The sequence below is a fragment of the Pleurodeles waltl genome, chromosome 7 (assembly GCF_031143425.1).
Source record: "Pleurodeles waltl isolate 20211129_DDA chromosome 7, aPleWal1.hap1.20221129, whole genome shotgun sequence".
Taxonomy (NCBI): Eukaryota; Metazoa; Chordata; class Amphibia; order Caudata; family Salamandridae; genus Pleurodeles; species Pleurodeles waltl.
In genome coordinates, this window is record NC_090446.1 from 1,096,173,520 (window position 1) to 1,096,191,673 (window position 18,154).

Genomic DNA, 18,154 nt, shown 5'->3' on the forward strand with positions numbered 1-18,154 from the left:
GGCGGTCAAATAAGTAAACAAACAACTGCCTCTCTCTGCCATGATGATCCTTGGCACCAGAAGCAAGTTTTGTCCGCTGGACCTGAGCAATCTCTCCTGCCGGTAAGGCAAAAGTCTTTTCCTCAGGGAACCAGGACCTTGTAAGACACACACTCTCCAGGCAAAAGTAAAAGCTTTAAATTTAATATGGCTAATGGTTGGCAGTCAGTGATGACGATGAGCCTTGAACTGATATCACATCAAAGGCTGATAAGATTTGCATAATATGCTTTTGTGTAATTCTTTGAAATTAAAAAATGACAGAAAACTATAGGTAATTGCAAAAAATTGAAATCCATAATTTAAACAATATTTTATAGACCCAATTCTTCCCTCGTGTGAAGAAATAAAGGTGGGGAAGGGCAAGCAACATTCTAGACTTTAAATCTAATTAATCAGAAAAAGCAGTGTTTCAAGTGGTGTAGTTTGTCCTTTTTAACCAACAAATGCATTAATGTAAATTTTGTATCCTGGTACCTCCCTTTGAGATCTCAAATAAAATATCGAAATCTTTCTGACATATACAAGATAATTTATTTACTGTGTAAATGATTATTTCAGAAAAGATTCAAAGGTCTTTAAGACATAAGTCACACTATCCTTGTGTACAATACGTAGTTATATCAGGGCTGGCTTGATATACATTTCCAAGGAAGGTTCCTTGAGAGTTAGTTCACTTTCTCTTGAGCCATCAACTAAATTTGTGTGCAAAGTATTCAACAAGGTTTGGAGAGCAGTCTGTAAATAAATTGTCTTTTCTAACCATCAGTGTGGACTTCACATATTATGTTGAAAACAAGTTTTGCACTATAAGATCATGGCCTTATCAGGACAGGACAAGAGAGTGTAAATCCTCATATGAAAATAAAAAACAAATGAGAAACTGATTAATAAAATCACACAGTCATGTATGTTGATACATGCACATGCTTTAGTGTCCATGGCTGAAACGGTGTTACAGGGGGTGTACCATGCATACCAAAATGTGGTCAAAGGGTCACTGACATGCACATGGAATTGTTGTCTCCATGGTGTATTATAACAACTAAGGGCCACCTTTACAACAAGCTGACGCATCAATCACAATGTGCCGGTTTGCTTGCGCTGCCCTGCGCCTTCCTTACTACACCATTGTAGTGCTGTATTTACAATACAGCGCACCATGGTGCTCGTTAACACAGCTGCTCCAGAGTTTCTGATGCAGTTGTGTCGCTTTGCTGGACTAGTGTCAAAAATGTTGACACTAGTGCAGCAATGCTAAGGGGACCCCATTGAAAACAGCACAGCATCATTTTAAAGCCTGCCCTGAGAAGGCATTAAAAAATTATGCTAGAATGATGTAGTGAAGATTTCACTGCACCATTCCTGCAGGCCTCCTAGTGGGGGAATGCATCCCTTGCATACATTATACCTGGCACAGTTATAATGTTGCGCAGGGGTTTGCAAACTGCTGCAATGGTCCCATTGCAACAGTTTGTAAATATGGCTCTGGGTGGGAGACTGTTCTGCGCCACCCTAGTATAAATGAAAATTAGGTTACGGCGGCACAAGAGGCTTGTAAATGAGCCCCTGAATACGAGATTGCTGTGTGCGCAGATGTATGAGTTATAAACCATACAAGCTACTACCAAGTCCACCAGAGTGAACATCAAAAAGAGCCACTCATTATGTGGTTGCCTGGAGAGGCCGAGGAGATAACTTATATCCTCAAATAAAATGGTGCAGTGATTTTGCCAATAGTAGCCTGTGTCACAGCCGTAGCATTAATTTTTAGTCTGAACGTGCTACTACCAAGTCCACAAAGGGAAAATTGAAAAGAACCAGACATATACTTCATTCATTATGCGGTTACCCGGAGGAGCCAACAAGATTTCTTATATCCTCAAGCCAAATGGTGCAATGATTTTACCAACAATCACCTGTGCTGTAAGCCACAGGCAATTGACAAGTTACATTAATCCAGTGAAAAGACAGCACATTGTGAATGGATGTGTTGGAAATTGGGTTGTTGGTTGTCTGGGGTGTAAGCCTCAGTCAAACAACAGCCACAATCCCTTGCAGGGTGAATCACACATAGCCACTAAATTAACGTGTGCTTAATCCTGGGTAGTTAGCCACAAAAGAAGTAACTCTTAACTTAGAGGCAATGTGTAAAGTATTTATGCAGCACACAAACTAATAAAGGGAAAACACACCACAAGAAATATCCAAAACTAATTTAGCAACAGAGTGTATTTCAATAACTTACTTGACAACAACATGACAAAAATCCATATGTAGAACTGAAGTTATGAATTTTTAGAGTTTTTAGTGAAAACTAGTGTCTAAAAGATCAAAGTGTCAACCACGGATATCTAGTCCCGGGAGACCGGGTCAAAGTAAAAAATATGGCCAACCGCCACAGAGCGTGGTTCATATACACAAAGTGGATTGGGCCTGGTCAGTACTTATCTTTGGACTTAGAAGAAATGATGGCCCTGATTTCGACCTCGGCGGTCTTTTCCAAAGACCGCTGAGGAACCGCCGTGCTGAAGACCGCCAGTGCAGGTGGTTTTCTGCACGGCGTAATATGACTGCTGGCAGCCCTCTGTCCTTTTTCGGATGGAGAGCCGCCAGCAGCCATACTGGCGGTCAGCGGGGAAGTGGAGGCTGCTCCACCTCCACAGCCCGTCAACAGAACACCGCCCACTGAATCACGTTCCATAATTCGGTGTGGCGGTGTTCTGGTGATGGGGAGTTGGTGGCGGAGCAGCCCCCAAGGATCCCGTCCCCTCCCGGAGGATCAACGGACAAGGTAAGTTGATCGTCCATTAGAGGAGGGGGGTAGAGGGGTGTTGTGTGCGTGCATGGGGGTGTGCATGTGAGTATGTAGAGGGGGTGTGTGAGTGCGTGTATGCATGCGGGGGTGTTGTGTGTATGGGAAATGTGTGCGGGTCGGTCTGTGTGCATGTCTGTTTGTATGTGTGCGGGTATGTGTTGTAGCAGTGTATGTGTGCATGTAGGAGTGTGTGTCTGTGGATATTGGGGGTGGGGGTGGGAGGGGTGTGTGTCTGTGCATGTTGGGGGTACGGGTGGGGAGGGGGGTCCTGCCACCTTTGAGGGGTTGCAGGGAGGGGTGGGAGGAGGACTAGGGGGTGGGGGAGGGGGGTGGGATGAGGCCCCTATTAGTGCCAGGGAAGGAATTCCCTGGCACAGATAGTGCCTAACGCCATGGATTTCATGGTGGTTCCAAACCAATCCATGGTGGTATGCAGGGACGTGATACCGCCAGTGGTCAGGTGATGGCCGCCGGGCTGGAGACTGAAGTCTCCAGCCCAGCGGTCGGGGTGGAGAAGTGGCAGATGACCATGGCGGTTACCGCCATTGTCATAATTCCATTTATTTTTTTGCCGGCCTGTTGCCGCTATTACCGCCACTTCTCCCCCATCCTTCAGGGTTGTAATGAGGGCCTATGTCTGAGAAGGTAATGTTCCGTGGAGCAAGGCAGCAGAAGATGTTCGAGGAGGGCCTTGGGTCCAAGTCACAATGAAAATTACTACGTTCACACTAAGGGACATATTAATAGCCCCTTGAACCACTGTTGCATCACTTTTGTGATACACACACACCACAAAATGATATTTATGTACCCACGTAAAGCCACTTACTGTGGCTTTGAATGGCTTCATATATAGGAAGTATGGCAAGACGGTGCAAATTGCTGCGTTGCCTTACTCTGTGCTGGGGAGGCAATTCCATGGGCATTCTACACAACACCCATGTATTTTGGTGCATCCGCAGATTTACAAGACCTTGTAAACCTGAAAATGCACCAAAACCTTGCGCCTCCCTAGGGCAGGTGCAATGAGGAAAAATATGACAATTTCCCCTTGTTTCTTCCCTTTTCTCTGTGTGCTGCATTCTGAAAAACCCATAGAAAGAGGAAATCACCTCCCAGGATTGTTTTTGTGCAGGAAGACTTCCTTTCCTGCATAAAAACAATCCTGCATGCTACATAGACACCCTTGTACCATGGTGCAAGGCTACATGCATTGGCGCTAGACAGGCAAAAGGGCACCATCGCAGGGGGAAGGACAGGGATGTTCTGTATTGCTTAAAAACAGTGTATTCCTGCCCTTTCCATTGGACAGAAGGCAGCGCAGTGAGGTGACTTGCTGCACTGCCCTGCACCAAACTGTCCTAAATATGCCCTGTATTTGTTGAAATGGAAGTTGAAACTCCCTAGTGAGGTAAGGCAGAGGGTTGTAGCCAAAGACAGTTCCAGGAGATTGGATACCCCTTTGTAAAAGGACTGCTGAAAAGGAGTTATTGCTGTGGAAAAGAACATAGCAGGAAAAGTTGAAAAGTCAATGCGACTGGTGATGCACCTCAGGAAGATAGGCAAGAAGGTTGATCCCTGTAGTTTTTTGGCATAGGTTTGGCAGTCAAACATCTGGCCACATTTAGCAGCACACCCAAGGGTCCAGTACTTGTGGGACCCTTTTGGGGGTTCAGGAGTCACTCAGGCTGAGTCTAGGTGTGGGATTATTATGCTGGCAGCTGTTTATTTGCTTGTGACTCTGAACAGTAGGTCATTAAACTACCCTTGGAATTGCTCTGGTCGTCCCGGATACAGGTGAAAATGTAGAGCTGATCAACAGGGTTCGCCTCTGAGGGTTCAAGGCAGGGTCCGGGCAGCAAAGCAGTCCTTCCAGGTATAGCAGAGGTCTGGCAGTGCACAACAGGTCACAGCAGCAGACAGTGTTCTGAGAGTCCTTACACAGGTCCTGTAGTGAAGTGAAGCGTGTGTCTAAAGGTCCTATTTTTATACCTTGCTTCTCTTATTCTAGAAGGTGGGAGAAGCTTCTGGAAATTATCTTTGAAATGCATGGAATTTCCTGCCTCCCCTGCCTCCATGGTGGCTGCAGGCACAATGCAGAATTGTTAGACCCAATGTATGAAGGCAAAGCACATGCTATCCAGTTATAAGTTTAGCTGTGCTCTGCTCAACCCCCTCATCCTGCCAACAAATTGCCCATAGAGGCACCCCTAATCACTCTATTCTGTGACTGTCTAGGAGGAACTTTACCATGTGCCCCAGGACAGGCTGCAGACACAAAGGGCAGGAAAATGCCAGCTTTCTAAAAGTGGCATTTTCAAAAATTGTAATGAAAAATCTATCTGACTGTACCATTAAAGAGGGGTTCTCATACAATTTCATAGATACTAAACATGACATAGCCACCAGCTCCCCATTGGAAATTATAGATTATTAAATGTAATAATGAATCCCCAGTGTTATTCTATGGAAGAGGTGGCTTCAACAGTAGTGAAAAATGAATTTAAACGTTTTTTACTATATGGACATGTAAAACTTAAAAGTACATGTCTGACATTTTAATTACACAGCACCCTGCCCTAATGGGTACCTAAGGCCTACCTAAGGGGTGTCTTATGTATAGTAAACAAATAGTTTAAGGCAGGCAAGGGGGTTTTAATGCCAAGTTGACATGGCAGCCTAACACTGCTTTCAGGTTGCAATGGCAGGCCTGGGACATATTTGGGATTACTACCTATCACTGGTAGTTTTTAATTTGCAGGCTCTGGTTGTAGTCTATCACATTACAAGGGACTTAAATTACATGCCAAAAGGTGTATGCCAATCAAACTAAGTTTAGAGGAGTGAGCACAAACACTTTAAAACTGGTTAGCAGTGAGCAGAGTCCTATGCCCAACTAAAATAAATTTTAATAAAAAGTGGAGGTAATTAAAAAAAAAAAAATTGGGACCACCCTAAGGCTGACAGGTCTAACACATGTCCCTAACTGAAAGTGGGGAGAACTACCCAACCTCATGGCAGTTCTTATCACTAAGGCGTAGGAGCCTGAAGAGACCATCAGCACTGGGGTGGTCTAATCTAGGTCAGTGTTCTACCATAAGCCCATCCCACATAGGGAGATGGCCCACCTCAAAAATTTTGGATTCTCACCCCTCATTTGCATGAGCCACCCGAGGGGCCTATTATTTGTCTTAACCCGGAAGTGAGTCCCAAACAAGTATGGTCTCAGCTTCTTCAGTGCCCAGACTACAGAAAAGACTTCTCTTTCAAAAGCATTCCACCTCTTTTTCATTGAAGTAACCCCCTTGAGATGAAAGCTACAGGTGGTTCTAGGCCCTTATTATTGAGGTGTGATAAACCACCCATATTCCATGCTTTGAGGCATCTGCTTGGACTATGCACTTCTTAGAAAAATCCAGGGCCTTGAGCAAAGAGACCTGTTGAGAGAGTCAGAACCTTTCTGGTAAGCTTCTTTTCAGATAATCTTCTTGGGATGGTTCTTGGAAGTCAGCTCAGTCACGAGGGCAACAATGGTGACATACCCCTTTTCAAACCTCGTATAATAGCCTGTGACACCCAGGAAGGCCCTCATCTCGGTCTGAGTTCCAGGGCAGAATAGTCTTTCTTGGCCTGGTGCGGCTGCATCTTACCCCCACCTGCAAAGTGCCCCAAGAACACCATGAACCCCTGCCTTATCTGGTAATTACTGCCCTTGATATTCAGACCTGCATGTTGTAGGGCCTGAAGCACTTTCTGCAAGTGAAAGAGGTGGTCCCTCAAGCTGCTACTGAATATAGCTATGTCAACTAATTAACAAGCACTGAAGGCCTCCATACCAGCCAGGACCTGGTTCACCAATGCTTCTGGAAGGTTGCAGGAACATTCTGCAGCCTGAAGGGCATCACTATAAACTGAAAGTGGCTCTCTTGAGTGGAGAATGCTGACTTCTCATTAACTCCCAGTAAGAAATTGGGTTGCTGCTTGATTGTGGTGTGAGACCTGGTCAATTAGCAACCACAATTATTGTTGCGGTAAGGCACAAGCAAACCTCACATTAACTTGTGCTCAGCACTCTTGTAGCTTGGTACAAAGCAGTAGTCAGACTTAACTTAGAGGCAATGTGTTAACTAATTGTGCACCATTTCAAACAGTAAAACAGTGAAAACAACACTCAAAAAGCAGAACGAAAGACCTGAATTAAGCAAATAAAGCAAAAACAGAATGAAAAGTCCAATCCGTAGAAACAGAGATATTCAGTATTAAAGATTTTACTGAAAATAGCACCAAAAGTACCAACTGTAGATATCTGATCGAGCTGGTCTGGGAAAGAAGTCAAAACTTCAAGCTGGCTATAGGGAGCGTGAAGCATGTGCTGGCAAAAGGAACAGAGTTAGGCCTACTGAACAGAGTATCTTAAATCCTGGTTTGCAGAGCATTTTGAGGATTCACCGCAAAGGTACATCATGCAGTTGGACCAATGCAGTGGTTCAAAGATGCAGTGAGGCTGTGATTCAAGGGCCTGCATCATTGTTGAGGATGCCTTGGAGTTTGCGATGCGAAGTCCAGTATCAGGGCTGCAGCGTGCAGTTGGGGTAATGCATTGGTCCCAAAGAGCTGTCATACAGAGCCATGCACATTCATCGAGGCTGCAGTAAATGAGGGATGTGAGGGCCTGCGCTGAAGTTGCATCACGCAGTCAGGAGTGATGCAGCCCTTCCGAAGTAGTACGATGTGATGTGGCTCTTTCACACAGGTCCAATCCATGCAGCAGAGGTGAAGCATCAGTTCTGATTGCGATTGTGTTACAGAACGGAGGAGATCTGTCATATGCACAGAATCCACAGAGGCTGGCAGAGAATCTTAAACCCACTTCCAAGGGTCCACTTGACAGGGTAGACTCACAGGTGGCAGAATTCAGGTTCAGACACAAGGTTGAGCAAAGCCTACTGTGCCCTTGAGGCTTCAGAGCAGGAGGTCAACGAACTTACACCTGAAGTCATTCTGGGTTCTGGTGTCATTACCCAGGCCTTTGGGTTCAAGAGGTGCACCCAGCAAAAAGAGTGACAAGCAGTGGCAAAGCAAGACAGCAGTTTTTCAGAGCAGCAGTCCAACACAGTGGCAGTCCTTGCACTAGCAAAACAGCAGTTCCTGGCAGAGTATCCACAGGTCCAGAAGTGTACTGGAAAATTGGTGTCTGAGGTCCAGTAGTTATACCCAGTTCACCTTTGAAGTAAGGGAGAAAGTTCTAGAGGTTTCCCCTTGAAGTCCCTAGACATCCTGCTTTCACTGTCCTTGTTCCAGACTATGGGGCAGATTTAGAGACCCTAGCGCCTATTTGCACCACATTAGTGTAATTTTTTGTTATGCTAATGTGGCCCATCGAGGCCAAAATCAATGCATGCATTGTGCCACTTTGCTACCCTTTGTGCTACAACATGCCTGCTCCAGGCATAATGTATGCAAAAGGGCCGTTTCTCCATTGGGGGAAGGGGGGCTAAAAAAATGATGCAAGGAATTCTTTCCATTTTTTTTTAAACTTTAAACACCTGCTCAGAGAAGGCTTTAAAATGAAGCACACCATTGTCTTCAATGGGCCTCAATGGGCTTTGCAGGATTAGCATCAACATTTTTGACGCTAGTTCTGCAAAGGTCCAAACTAGGGTAAAAAATATTGATGTTGCTAGTTTCCCTAACTACAGCCATTGTGCACTGTATCTTAGATACACAGCACACATGGTGGTGTTAGTGGTGCTATGGGGTGCATGGAAAGTGGCGCTACACTGGGTGTAGTGCCACTTTCCTTAAGTCAGTCCATAAGTTTAGAGATGTGCAGCCCTTTGTGTGGAGCAAGGACACAGCTTATTCAAGTGTAAGGTGGGCTTTGCCCAGCTACTTCCTCCCATCCTACCAGCGATTGCCCATCCAGGCACTCTAGCTCCAAGTGCATCCAGGTATGTGTCCCAGGTATAGGCTACAGACACTAAGGGGCTCATTACGAACCCGGCGGCTCAGACCGCCATGGCGCTGGCGGCAGAAAAGACCACCACCGGCATGGCAATCTGAACCGCCATATAATTAAGAAAGGGAGGGCTGCCTGTGGCAGCCCTCCACACCGCCAGGCTACCGCTGACAGGCAGCCTGACAATGGCGGAATATATCATCCAACAGGGCAGTGTTGCAAGTAGCGCTGCCCTCTGGATAATCTACACTGTTTCTCCCAGCCTTTACGTGGCGGGTTCCCCTGCCAGGGAAAAGCTGGTGGAATGGGTGATCTGGGGCTCCTTGGGGGCCCTGCATTGCCCATGCACTTGGCATGGGCAGTGCAGAGGCCCCTGTACAGTGCCCCGTCGCGCAGGTCACTCTCCGATTTACCGGACTGAAACATTAACAACGGCTCCATGTGGAGCCGTCGGCACTGTCCCGGCCCTGCATTCTGCTGGGCCGGCGGGCAGAAACACTGTTTCTGCCTGCCGGCCCAGCAGAATGTTCATAATGTGGACAGTAAGGTCTCAAGGGGGCTGAAGGTCTATGGAAGGACCACCAGCATGAACACGGCAGTGTTTACCGACGTGTTTATAATGACCCCCTAAATGGCTAAGGCAGAACAATGCCAACTTTCTAAATCTGTCATTTTTAGAATTATGGTTTAAAATCTTACTTTTAAAATATTAAATTGTGATTCCAGAGATTCGAAACATGAACTGGTTATCTCTTTCAATTTGGAAACTAACCTTATAAGCAGTAATGAGGCAAATACAGTTTTATCCTAAGGGAGAGATGGGCTTTGCAGTAATGAAAATGAGTTTGTAACTACCAAGAAATTTAAAACTTAAAACTACATGCCCAACTCTTTAAATACATTGTACTATGCCTCATGGGCTTTCCAGGGATTACTCTAGGGTTGTATGTATTAAAAAGGAAGGTTTTGGTGTGGAATTTGTTTTATTTTGTCAGGTGGAAATAACAGTTTAAAACTGAATACACAATCTGCAGTGGGAAACCTGTGCAATGTTTGAAGAACTTCTGAAGTGAGTTGACACAGTTTAACTGACATTAATTGAATTGAAATATTTCATAAAGCACACAAATGAGTCTTGTTGCTGGTGTCTGCAAATTAAGAAATTGAATGTATGGAACCTAAACAATTCTCCACCTGAATAGGCCTATACCTGATCACATTGAATGGGAGAAAAGCCACATTTTCAGATGTTTTCAGAATCTAAAAAGGTTAGGCAAAGCTCAGAGCTCATAGAGTATATTATTTCACAGTGGAAGTGTCATGTGGATGAAGCCCCATTATGCCAACTGGGTTTAAGCCAATGTTACCATTTTTAGAGAAGAGAGCACAAGCACTTTAGACCTGATTAGGAGTAGTAAAGGATACAGAGTCCTAAGGCCAGCAAAAATTAGATCATTAAAAATAGAGGAGGAAAGGAAAAAGTATAGGGCAAGCCCACCCAAAGGCTGCGAGGTGTAACAAGTGTCCCCCCATCTGAAAGTGGGGAGAACTACACAACCTTTTAGGAGTTCTCATCACTAATGTAGAAGAACCTGGATAGACCATCAGCATTGGCATGGTCTGATCCAAGACGATGTTCCACCATAAAGTCCATTCCCTGTAGGAAGATGGGCAATTTCAACAGTTTGGGATTTTCACCTCTTATTGGCATGAGCCATCTGAGGGGTCTGTGGTTTGTCTGAACCCGGAAGTGAGTTCCAAAAAGATATGGTCTCAGGTTCTTCAGTGCCCTAGCCACGGCAAAATCCTCCCTTTTAATTGCACTTCACCTCTTTTCCTGTGGAAGTAAGTTCCTGCTAATGAAGGTTGCCAGTTGGTCTAGGGCCTCCTCATTTAACTTTGCTAAGACAGGCTCGATGCCATGCTCTGAAGCATCTCTCTTCAACATGAACTCCTAAGAGAAGTCAGGAGCCTTGATTGCAGGTGCTGTACACATGATCTCCTTGAGGGTATTAAGGGCCATATTTATACTCTGTTTGCGCCGGAATTGCGTCGTTTTTTTTTACGCAATTCCAACGCAAATCTAACTCCATATTTATACTTTGGTGCTAGACGCGTCTGGCGCCAAAGTCCATGGAGTTTGCATCATTTTTTAGCGTGGACACCTACTTTGCGTTAATGAGATGCAAGGTAGGCGTTCCCGTCAAAAAAATTTACTACGAGGCATGTGCGCCGTATTTACACTCCCGGGCAAAATTCACGCCCGGGAGTGGGCGGGTCAAAAAAAATGACGTACGGCTGCTTTTGCGCCGTTTTTTAGCGCCTGGAAAAGGCAGGTGTTAAGGGACCTGTGGGCTCGGAAGGAGCCCAGAGGTGCCCTCCCATGCCCCCAGGGACACCCCCTGTCACCCTTGCCCACCCCAGGAGGACACCCAAGGCTGGAGGGACCCATCCCAGGGACATTAAGGTAAGTTTAGGTAAGTATTATTATTATTTTTTTGTGGCATAGGGGGGCCTGATTTGTGCCCCCCTACATGCCACTATGCCCAATGACCATGCCCAGGGGACAGAAGTCCCCTGGGCATGGCCATTGGGCAAGGGGGCATGACTCCTGTCTTTGCTAAGACAGGAGTCATGTCAATGGGGGTTGGGAGTAAAAAAAAAAATGGCGCAAATCGGGTTGCGGCGCAAATTTTGCCTCAGCCTGACTTGCCCCATTTTTTGGCGCCCAAGCTCCATTTTCCCCTACGCCGGCACTGCCTGGTGTACGTAATTTTTTTTAACGCACACCAGACAGCGCCGGCGGCTAACGGCGGCTAACGTCAATGAATAAATACGGCGCCCGCATGGCGCTTCAGAATGGCGTTAGCCGGCGCTCATTTTTTTGACGCAAAACTGCGTTAGCACAGTTTTGCGTCAAAAAGTATAAATATGGCCCTAAAGGTTTTCTGTCAGGCCTCTGTCCAAAGCACCTGTCTCGGCTGCTTCTGTGAAGTCAGCAGTATTAAGGGGGTGACAGTTGTGCCATATGCCTTAACAAATCTTTTTTAGTATCCTGTGAGGCCTATGAAGGCCCACACCTCAGCCTGTGTTTTAGGAAGCTGTCAGGCCAAGATAGCATAAACCTTTGACTAGAGGGCCTGCACCTTGCCCCCACCAACCATGAACCATAAAACCCACAGAACCCTGCCCTACTTGACACTTACTGGTTTTGATAGTCAGGCCCACTGCTGTAGGGCATGAAGCTCCTCCTGGAGGTGGTACAGATGCCTCTCCTGCCTAGATGAGTTGAAAGCTGTGTTGTCCAGGTAGTAGGCACAGAATGCCTCCTTCCCAGCCAGGACCCCGTTGACCAACCTATGAAAGATATCAGGGGCATTCCATAAGCCAAAGGACTTCACCCTAAATTGGAAGTGTCCCTATGGGGTCAAGAATGCAAATCTGTCCTTTGTCCCCTCATTCAGAGCAATCTACATTATTCTGATGTAAGGCGGGCAGCATCTAGCCTGTCTATGAGCTTATCAGCTCGGGGTGGGGTGTGCATTGGTCTTCTTGACAGAACCTAGAGCCTGGTACTTCACATAAAACTTAAGTCCTGGAGTGTCGTTCTGTGAAGCAGCCTTGTGTACCAGCACTACATTGCTGAACCACGGACTGTTGGATGGCTCACTCATCCCTAATGCCTAAATCTTGGAGACTTCCACCTTGATATTGCCCCTCATCATGTCTGGCAACCTGTAAATTGTATTTTTAACAGGCAGACTGTCTCCTCCACCCTCCAATGACCCATCATGCTCTTGGGCAGACAAGAGATCAGAGAGGTTCTCTCTCCTCTTCCACTCCCTCATCTGTCTCTAGGAGCATGCTGACTTCAGATCACTCAAATTGTGGTTTGAGGCGATTCACATGGAGCACCTTTAAGTGGGTCACTAGGAGTTGGGAGATCCACCAAGTAAGAGAACTTCCCCTTCTGCCCTTTCACTTCATTTGGGTCTGTCCAGAGATGCTGGAGAACTATGAGCTCTACAGGCTTCCTAACCTATACCTTATGGTTGAAACTCATCCAGATTATCCTTCTAGTCATACAAGAGTTTCAGAACTTCTTGGCTGGCCTCACGGTTGATTTTCTCCTTCTTTTAGAAGTGGTGCTTGTGGAGTGCCAGAATGTGAGTGAACACATCCTGAGGGGGCATCTAGGGAGCTTTCTCCCATCCCTCTCTCGCAAGGCTAAGAGGTCCCCTAAAAATGTGTCCATAAAGGAGTTCACAGGGGTTGAATCAAATCCCCATCTGTGGCACCTTCCTGTAGGCAAAGAGCAGATATTTCAAGAAGATGTCCCATTTTCACCCCATGTGCTCAGGCAGGCCAATAATCATAACCTTCAGGGTCTTGTTAAATCTCTCAAAAAGCCCATTTATTTGTGGATGGTAGGGGATGGAGAACTTGTATGTTACTCCACACTCCTTCCACACTGACTTCATGTACAGAGGACTGATGTTGGTGCCTCTGTCCAACAACACTTCTTTGGGGAAACCCACTCTGGCAAAAAAAACATCAGGGCCCTAGCCACTGCAAGCACAGTTACAGTGCTCAGAGCCATGGCCTCTTGGAAGCTAGTGGCATGGTTCACCAAGACCAGGAAAATCCTTTTGCCTAAGGCTGTCTTGAGTTCCAAGGTTCCTACGATGTTGGTGCTCACCCTTCCAGAGGGAGTGCCAACAACAGGTAAGGAACTCAGGGGAGCTTTCACCTTTTTTCCAGCCTCTCCACTGGCCTGGCAGGTCAGGCAGGTCATACCGAAGGCATCTGAGAAAACCTTTATCCAGGGCCAATAGAAACAGGAGACAAGACTGGAAAATGTCTTGACCTGTCCCAGATGTCCTACCAGGTGTATCTTATGAGCCAGCTCGAGTAGGAAAGCCCTATTGCATTGGTACCAACACATGTGGTGTCCTAGGCTCATTATACCGGAGGTCAGTCTCCCAATACATGAGATGATCTCTAGGGGTATCATCAGCTGCCTGGGCTTCAGTATGTCAGGGACAAAGTTAGCCAGCCCTTCTGTGTCTTAAAAGAACTCTTCCCTGGTGGTTCCCCCTTCTGTTTGTCATCCAGCAAGGTCAGGTAGGTCACCCAGAGAGGCAATATCCGCCCCAGTAGGCTCTGGAGTGGCCTTCTGCAGTGCCCTATCCAATTGTACTGTGAGATATTCAGGGTCTGGCTTCTCATGCCACTTGCCCTTCCCTCTCTTTGTAGCTGTTAGGGCCATTCTTCTAGGCTCTTTGACCTCCCTCATGGGCAGCCATGGCCCTGGTGGCAAACCCACTCTGACAACCCCAACATTTCCTACTGCGACCCGAGCTCCCTTTCCTTTTATTCATTGTGTTCCAGATCATCCCTTAAAAGGGAGTCCAAAGGCTTGGCTGAGCTCACAGCAACTTTCAGACAGCCTGAGAACCCCCTATTCAGAGGGAAGCAGAGCCACAGGATAGTGACTTAACTGATTGCCTGCTACAACAGCCTGGTGTAATGTATTGGGAATCACATGCTCTGACAACATCAGATGATACCTGGCAGTAGTCTTCATGGCTCCTGTGTCCATCTGAGTCTCCACCTTCTGCCCATTGATGATGATTTACTGCTTGGACTTGAAAACATTGGAAGATATATGGATTTTGGGCATCATGTCCTTGTCATCAAGGGACACTTGTCTCCACCACACTAACTAGGGCAATGTTCTCCCCAAGCACTACATTAGCCAACCCTGCGGTCTGCCCTCCATTGGGGGCTGTGCTCATTTGGGACACTTGGGATCACATTTGATATGATCACATTCATAACGCTCATAGCACGGAGTGACAGACTTGTTAATGCCTATCAAAGAAGCCCTTTTGATGATGACCATATTGGACATGGGACCCTTTCCCTTGAAACTATTTTGGGAGCTATGTAAGAACTCCTTCTTTTTATCTCCTTCTTCTGGGAACACTGGTCATCCCTTTGCGAGTCCTCCCCAGATGCCTTTTTGGACACTGGTGATGACTCAGAGGTCTGCTTCCCCAGCATGCCTCTGGGGTAGTTTTAATTACTATCTACCAGGTGTTGGCGCAGCTTAGTAGGACAGGTATTGAACATGTGCTCCCTCAGAACCAGGTTGTACACAGACAACAGAATCATCCACTTTGCTGCCCCTCCCCCTGTGTTTCAGTGTTTTACTGGAATGATCTAGGAAGTCTATCTTGGACTGCTATACGAGTATGTGGCTGTCCACAAACCTCTGTTAGTACTTCTCAGGGGTCAGCTCAAATGTGGTCAGAAGAATGGTCTTCCTGGTTTCATATGTGAATTAGTCCTCTACTTCAAGTATGAGAAGTGTGTCCCTCCCCATCATATGCTGAGAACCATTTATATATATATAGCACCCTCGACTGCATAACAGGGCACCAGGCCCTTGGGTATGAGGGCCTTCACTTCTCCATTGGAGACTGCTGGTATGCTGCCATCAATATAGCTGAACTCCATCTGTTGGGCTGTTAGGTCCAGCTGCATGAGAATGAGCTAATGGGCCATCCTCTAAATAGCCAGTCTCTTTTCCTCCAAGACTCACTCAGCTTCAGCCTTCCCCTTCTCCAGTTTTAACTTGGTCAAATCCAGCTTGGATGTCCTCTTCTCTTTCCATTCTTCCAGATTTTCTGGGTTCAGGCCCTTAACAGACGCAATGCTCCTTGCTCCTTCCTGGGCATCCAGGGCATCCTGCTCTTCGGCAGGGTCGAGTTGAGCTCTCCGATCAGAACTCTGGGATTGGTCCTCTATCTCATCATCCTTTGTTTTTGCTCCCACCTCCTCATTGCCATCCATGCCCCCCTCTCCCAGGGTGGACTGTCACCTTTGCCCCTCATCAAAGGCACTGAGAGCTACCTGGAGATCGAGTTTGGAAGCCATTTTGTCTGCATTGATCCTCCACTGCTTGCTGAGTTTCAGCAGCTCAGCCCTGCTGAGGGTGTCGAAGTTGCACAGATCCATCTCCATGACGCTAAAAGGAAGGTAGTGCACTTAAATTTAGAAAAGGGAGAAAACTAAAAATGGAAAAGCTAAGGAAGAATTTTTAAAAAAGGTCACACTGATGTCAAATTATTTATCTGGGATTTTTGTGTAACCCAAATCACTGTATAGTACTGTACAAACACAAGTCCTGATCCACAACGCTGAACAGCAATATTAGAAATTGAAAACTACTAGCTCCTAAAAGATCAAAGCACCAACCTCGACCACCTAGTTGGCGAGACCAGATCAAAGTAAAAAATATAGCTGTGGTTCAGATACATAAAGTAGATTGGGCCATGTCATGGCTTATCTTGAGACTTAGCAGAATTTATGGGAAAAAGTGTCAGAGAAGGTAAGGTTCAGTGGGGAAAGGCTGCAGGAGGTGTCCAGTGATGGCCTCATCATCATATGGCCTTGAGTCAATGCCACTGTGAAGATTTCTACATTAGGTCTAAGTCATCGAGCATTGGGGACTACCAAACTACCCTTCTGCTAGCCATCCAGCAAGCTCAGGTAGGTCACTCAGGGAGGCAATGTCCTTCACTGTCGGCTTCAGGGCAGCCTCCTCTGGTACCCCTTTCACTACCCTATGCACCTGTAGTGTGGGACATTCAGGGGTTCATTTCTCAGGATCATTGCCCTTCCCTCTTTTGACCGCTGTCTGGAGCATTCTTCCAGGCTCCAGCCCTCCTTGACCCCACTCCTGGACAGCAATATGCCTGGTGGTCAAACAGACCCTCTTAGGCAACCCCAACATTACCCGGTGTGATCTGAGCTCCACTTCTTTTCAGGCAGTACACTCCAGATCATTCTCTAACAGACAGTCCACAGGCATGGCAGTGCTCACAGCAGCTTTCACAAGGCCTGAGACTCCCCCCTCCACACTCAAAGGGAATCAGATCCACAGGATACTGGCACTTCTAGTTGTCTGCTACTACAACCTGGTGAAATATATTGGGAGGCACTTGCTGAGGATACCAGGTGATACCTGATAGTAATCATACTAGCTTCTGTGTCCCTCAAAGCCTCCACACTCTGCTATTTTCTGGTGACCCACTGTCTGTACCTGGAAGTATTGGAAGGGATGTGGGCTTTGAGCACCATCTCTTTGTCACCTAGGGACACTAGGGTAACATCACTTGTCTCCTCCACACTAACTGGGGCCATCTCCTCTCTAAGCACTACGCAAGCCAACCGTGTGGTCTGGGATCACACTTGATATGCCGATATCCATAACCTTCATAGCACTGGGTGTCAGACTTGCCATGATTCTTATAAAATAATATTTTTTTTATTGTTGTCAGATTGGGAGTGAGAACTATTTGGGGTCTTTTAGAGAACTGTTTTTTTTTATCTCCCCTGCCTTCTTCTGGTAGAAACCCTGATCACCTTTTCAGGATTCCCCAAGATGCATTTTTCGGAACTCTGGAGCTAGTCAAGTTGCCTACCTTCCCAGCAGGCTTCCTGTGGTCAGTCAGCTTGCTATCTACCAGGTGTTAGTGCATCTCTGTAAAGCGCCAATTGCAGACATCAAGTTGTGCAGGACCAGGTCAAAGTCAAAAGTATGGCTGACTGTAATGGAGAGCAATTTGGATACACAAAGTTCATTGGGCCCAGTCAGTGCTTACCATCGAACTTAGCAGAAATTCTGAGAGAAAGTGTCAGACAAGGTGAATTTCAGTGGGCAGGCTGCAGGAGATGTCCATGAAGGAAATGTTGTTGGATGGTCTTGGGTCAGATGCGCTGAGAAAGTTTCTACGTGCAGACTTAGTAGCTGAAATGGAAGCTGAAAATTTCCAGCAGAATGAGGCAGAGGGATGTCGCCAAAGACAGTTCCACAAGGTGGGATACCACTTTGGTGGAGAACTGCTGAACAGGATTTTGCTGCTGCAGAATGAAATGTAGCCAGAGAACCTGCAAAGTCAATCTGACTGGCTATGCACATCAGGAAGATAGGTAAGCAGGTTAGTACAGGTCTCTTCCTACTTCTCAAAGCAGTTTTATGTCCTGAGTCTTGAAATTTGGCCATCTGGCCACCTTTAGCACCACAACCAAGGATCTAGGGTTGGTGTAACACCTCTTAGGGACCGCCTGGGTCCAGGTGTAAGTTCAAGATGATGGGAGGTTTTTTGTCCCTGTAGTTCCAAACAAGAGGACAGTAATCTAGCCCTTATAACTCATTCTGAAGAATCCTGGGACAGATGAACATACCCTCCTTGTACCCAGGCAGAAGACAGCAGAACAACAAAGCCACTGGTCAGCAATTCAGCAAGGCAGCATTCCTTCAGAGTGGC